At 45.3% G+C, this 6,116-nt stretch overlaps 1 pseudogene; it reads right to left on the bottom strand.

Moving 5' to 3' along the window:
• Positions 1-737: 737 nt before the first annotated feature.
• On the bottom strand, positions 738-1,409 carry LOC141415702 (large ribosomal subunit protein uL16-like; annotated as a pseudogene).
• Positions 1,410-6,116: the final 4,707 nt, after the last annotated feature.

The raw sequence follows: 6,116 nt of genomic DNA, 5'->3' as shown, positions 1-6,116 counted from the left end.
ACCTCCAGCCTATTTTGCTCTGATTATTTTGGAGATGGTGGTCTCGCAAACTGTTTGTCCAGGCTTGCCTCAAACTTCAATCCTCCTGATTCAGCCTCCCAAGTAACTAGGATGACAGGCGTGAACCACCAGTGCCTGGCTAAAGTGTACAATTTAATGACTTCAGTATCTCCACAGTCAAGACAGCAGACATACCAATGGCTCCCACAAGTTTCCCCGGTCCTTGTAATTCCCCCTCCTTCCACCCACCCACCAACCATGCATCCTGGCAACTCTGATCTGTTTTCCATCACTATAGATTGGCTGGTATTTTCTAGGATTTTATATAAATGGAATGATATAGTATTACTCTTTTTGTCTGTTTTTTCAGAAAATTGACTTGATATCATTATTTTGAAATTCATCAATATTATTGTACTACTAGTTCATTCCTTTTTATCACTAGGCTATATTATACTGTATAGATGTACCAAATTTAAGTCAGGCATGGTGGTACATGCCTGTAATCCCAGAACTCAGGAGGCTGAGGCAAAAGGATTGTGAGTTCTAGGCCAGCCTGGGCTATATAGAAAACCCTGCCTTAACACCCCCATTTCCCCAAAAAGATGTGCCACAGTTTATCACTTGGTTTTTGATGGATATTTGAGCTGTTTCCTGTTCAAAGCTGTGACAAATAAAGCTGCTGTGACTATTCACGCATAGCTCAATGAGTTTTTTTTTAAAGTGGACAGGATGATTTATTGTTGCATATGATTAAGGTGATTAAGGAGGGAACAGCACAGTGGCAAGCCCTTGTGAGTGCAGGGCTCCTGCTTGTCCCAGGGACCTCCATTAGGGATATATTTGGCACCACAGCCATCAGGGATGAGCCATGTCTGAGCTATCATGTCTTCAAATTCAACTGCATTAAACTTGGCAAAGCCCCACTTCTTCAAGAGGTGGATCCTCTGATGGCCAGGGAACTTGAACTTGGCCCTGTGTAAGTCCCAATCACATGGTCTTTATTCTGCAACTTGGTGTGGGTGGACATGATTACCTGGCCAACGTGAACCCTGGCCACTGTGCCCTGGGGCTTCCCAAAGGCACCCCGCATACCTGTCTGCAGCCTGTCAGCCCTGCACAGAACAACATCTTGTTGATATGAATGACGTGGAAAGGGTGCAGCCAAACTCGAGTATGAAAACTATCTTTGCCACAACTTTTCACCATGGAAAAGTTGCCATATTGGCACAAATATGGGCAGTCTCCAGGGCTTCAGGGGTCAGCTGCTCATACGCATCAGATACCATGTGGCCACAAAGTAGGAATTCGTCCACTTTTGCCTTCTTCCGCCCCAGGTCAAAGGTGCAGATCTTGACATCAGGCACACATCGGCAAAAGCAAGCTCTGGGGTGCAGCTTGTTCTTACAATACAGGGAACATCAGGGTGGGGCAGCGACCCATGGCGACACCAGAATCTTCGGTGGTGTGCCAAAAGAATAGAGTAAAGCTTTTTTCTTTTTTTTTTTTTTTCCTTTTTGGTGGTATTTGGGAAGCTGAGATCAGGAGAATTGCAGTTCGAGGTCAACCCAGGCATATAGTTTTTAAGACTATCCAAAATAAACAAAGCAAAACGGACTGGCTTTGCAGTAGAGCACTTTGCAAGTGAAATGCCCTGAGTTCAAACACCAGTCCCACCAAAAAAAAAAAAAAAAAGTAACCATCAGCCAGATGAAGATATGAAACATTTCCAGGATTTCAGAAAATTCTCTCAAGTCAGGCAATACTGCTTCAAAGATAATAACTATTTTGACTTTAATCACAATAAACCAGTTTCATTTGTCCTAGAACTTCACAGAAGTGGAATTAAAACACTATTGCAATCTATTGTCTATCTGGCTTCTTTTGCACAACACTGGTTCTGAATGAATCCACATTATTGCATGTGTTGGTATTTCATTCCTTTTAACTACTGTGTAGTATTCCACTGTCTGGACATACCGCAAATTGCTTACCCATTCTCTTGCTGGTGGACATTTGGGTTGCTATGAACATTTGTATACAAGTCATTTTGTAGACATCTATTTCCATTTGTCATGGGTAAATAGCTAGGAGCAGAATTTCTAGTTCATACGGATTGTGTTCTTATTACTAGAAAATGTCAAATATTTTTTCAAAACAGCTGTGTCACTTTACACCCCTACCAACATTGTAGGAGCGTTCCAGTTGCCCCACATTCTTGTGGACATTTGATTTTCATTCTAGCTTTTTGGGATGCAAACAGTGATGTCTCAGGGTGACTTCATTTTGTAATTCCCTTGTGAGTAATGACTCAGGACACCGAACATTCTTTCATATGCTGATTGGACTCTGTCTTTCATTGAAATGTTGCTTTGTTTACTGTAAATGGAAAGGCTGCTAGCCAGCGATGGCGGCACACCTGTAGTTGTAGCTTCTTGAGAGGCTGAGGCAGAAGGATTGCTTGAATCCAGGAGTTCAAGACCAGCCTGGGCAACATGGTGGGGCCACATCTCCCCCAAAAAGTAAAACATGGTGAATATAAGACATCCAACTATGGAAGTATAAAAATTACTCTGTGGAGTTTTACTTATGTCTCTAATTTCATTCCCTGGAGTTAAGCAATAGTAACTTATGCTGTTAGTTTGATATATAGCATTCCATAAAATGTACTCATTTTTCTATGCCTGCTACAAACAAATACAATTGTTTACAAATACTTACAATTACATTGTGTGTGTGTGTTAAACTCAAGGCTTTGAGCTTCCTAGGCAGGTACTTTTCTACTTGGGCCAGCTCATTCTTTTTGTTGTTTGTTTTTGGCAGTACTGGGGTTTGAAACTCAGGACCTCACACTTGGGAGGCAGTTGCTCTAACACTTGAGTCACTTTGCCAGCCCTGTCTTGTGTTGGATGTTTTCAAGATAGGGTCTCACGAACTATTTGCCCCAGGTGGTTTCACACTGACCTCTTGATCTCTGCCTCCTGAGTAGCTAGGATTACAGGCGTGAGCCACTGGCACCTGGCTGGTTGGTGTTTTGAGATGTGGTCTTGTGTAGATCAGGCTGATCTCAAAGTCATGATCTTCTGGTCTCCTCTTCTCCAGTGTCCAGCTACAATTTACATTTGTAAACCAAATCTCTTGTTTTTATGGAGCATATATTTTATACAAGTTATAGGCTAAAGGATTGCCATGGATCATACAACTGAAAGTACTCACTAATGGTAACAGGGCGTGCTCTGGCTTCAATCCCCAGCTCTCTCTCCCCCTCTGCCCCCCCTCCCTCCCCTCCCTGCTCCGCTCCTCCCCTCCTTTCTTCTCTCTTCTCCTTTCCTTCTCTCTCTCTCTCTTTCTCTCTCTGTTTCTCTCCCTCCCTCTCATAAGTGGCTGACAAGATTGGGGGCTCAGAGAAGTTCAGACAATTGCCAAGATCACACAGCCTTGGTTTCTTTCACTTCAAAACCCCAGGTTGATGAACTGGGATGCCATCTTTTCATAATCTTAGTCACTCTCAATCTTTTATTCATCTAACAAACCTTCTTTGAGGCCATGCCAGGCATGACCCTGTCTCTCAGAGCTACAGATGAGCTGAAACATCAGCCAGATGGACTGCCCATTCTAATTTAGGAAGAGAGGGATACGATGGAAGAAGTAGGGAAAGCAGGCCTGCCCCAGGGCCTGGGTCATTCAGAGTCTTGAAGGAAGCCATTCCTGAGGAATGTGTAGATGACCAGTGGAGAAAAGAATGTCAGGTGGTGGCAAGGGTGTGTATATGTGTGTGAGTGACAGGGCGCTTTGTGGGAGCCCCATCCCTTCCCTGAGGCAGGCGAGGGCCGAGGGGAGGGGCAAGGTACAGGGTGTCCACAGCAAGACCTTGGGACCATCTTAAAGAGCCTGACTCCTTCTGTAGCAGAAAGGGGAATCAAGGAAGGGCTACAGTCACGATTTTCAGACTCCAGGGCTTTAGTTCTGTTTTAGAATTTTATTCCCTTCCCCTCTCCTCCTATCAAGTTCTGCAAAGAGCCTGGCGTCTTGGTGTCTCAGAGGCCGCCTGGGTACAGCGCTCCACCAATGCCCCTGCGGGCACTGCTCATTGGGCTTGCTGGAGACGGAGTTTGCTCCACCCCAGTGTTGGCACCAGATTTGGGCTGCCTAGCTGGATAAGAAGGAGCCCATTGCCCCCTGGTGGTAGGTGGGACATGGTAGTGGAGGGAGTTCAGGATGGAAGGGGACAGAGGTCCCTCCTCTCTGGAGACCTCATCATCTCAGTCCCCAGCACCACCAGTCACCCAGGTGTTCACATGAGCTCACCCTCAAACCTCGCTTTCCCCCCCGACAAGACTCCATGCCCCCCACTGCTACTGATTCATCCTGGGGCTCCCGCAGACTGTCCTCCCAGTCATCGGTCATTGCCACAGTGTTGCAGCTGGCTTCTCTGCCATCTGTCTGGACCATGGCTCTGGCCTCTACACAAAAGTGATGATGACTTTTTTTTAAAAATTACATTATTTATTTCAGCACAAATCTTAGGTGCCACTCAGTACATTTCTATATGAGTAATCACCAACATAAAACTCACCCAGATCCAGATCCAAAACAGTCTCTCCAGTGACTTCTCACTAATCTCAGAATAAAATCCGTTGCCTACTAAGCCCTATGTGACCGAGTCCCAGACCTCTTCACTTCCTACCTCCTCCTTGTTTCCTGTGTTCTACCCACACCAATTTTCTATCTATTTCACAAACATGCCCAGCTTACTCCTTTCTACCCCAGGGCCTTTGCACTCCCTGCTCCTTCTGTCTGGAATACTCTTATCCCTGCCATCCTCGTGGCAGATCTCTTAGCATTCCTATGTCATCTTTTTTTTTTTTTTCAGTTCTGGAATTTGAACTTAGGGCCTACACCTTGAACCACTCCACAAGCCCTTTTTTTGTGAAGGGTTTTTTTGAGATAGAGTCTCTCAAACTATTTGCCCGGGCTGGCTTCAAACTGCGATCCTCCTGATCTCTGCCTCCTGAGTAGCTGGGATTACAGGCATGAGCTGGCAGTATCCTGCTCATCTGCCATTTTTAGGTGCTCTAAGAGAGGCTTCTGGACCACACAGGTATTCTGTCCCAATAACCCCTGCTTTAGCTTATTATTTTTTTCTTTTTTTGTGGTACTAGTGTTCGAACTCAGGGCCTCATGCTTGCTAGAAATGTGCTCTACCACTTGAGCCACACTCATAGCCCTTTTGCTTTTGTTATTTTCTAGGTGAGGCCTCTCATTTTTTTGCCCGGGCTGACCTCAGACAGAGACCGAGATTCTTCTATTTAAGCTTCCCCGCAGCTGGGCTCTTGGAACCTAGATCCTCCCTATCTCTACTTCATGGGTAGCTGTGATTACAGGTGTGAGCCACCATGCCCAGCTTGTTTTTTTCCAGACAGGATTTCACTATGTAACCAACGCTGGCCTGAAACTTGCTATGTAGCCCGAGGTTGCCTTGAACTCCAAAACTTTTTGCCTGATTACAGGCACCACCTCACTCAGCTTGCTTTATTTTTTTCATAGCACTTGTTTTTTGAGGTGGGACTGGGTTTGAACTCAGGGCTTTGTCCTCTGTGAAAATCAACGTGTCAGGTCTTTTCTGTCAAAGGAGTCAATGTGTAACTATCATTGTGTAGAGGCAGCTACCTTCCCCGAATCGCTGCCTTCATGCTTTGTGAAATGTTGCTTGACCCTGCAAGGTTCTTGCGGTCAAACAGCTGTTTACTGCCAAGTGTCCTAATCTCAGACTGCTTGATGAGTAAAACATCAGCCCTCATCCCCTATCTTCAGGGGACCTTGAGAAATCGCTTTCTCACTGAGCTGTAAAAATGTCACTGTGTTGGAAAACCTTGCCCTTACCCCAAACAATGTCTAGCCAATCAGGAAGATTGTGAACCCAAACCAGTCCATCGGGGTGAGGGGCAGAGAGAGATAAAAACTGAGCTGCACCCTTCTGTAGAAGTAAAACTTTTCTCTTTGCCTTGCTGAGTGACTCCCGAGTGTTTCTTTGATCACCATTTGGGAACTGTACTTATAACACGCTTACAAAGCAAGCTTGAGCCACACCTCCAGTCCATTTTGCTCTGGTTATT

The sequence above is a fragment of the Castor canadensis genome, chromosome 13 (genome assembly GCF_047511655.1).
Source record: "Castor canadensis chromosome 13, mCasCan1.hap1v2, whole genome shotgun sequence".
Taxonomy (NCBI): Eukaryota; Metazoa; Chordata; class Mammalia; order Rodentia; family Castoridae; genus Castor; species Castor canadensis.
This window is presented reverse-complemented; position numbering and strand designations above follow the sequence as displayed.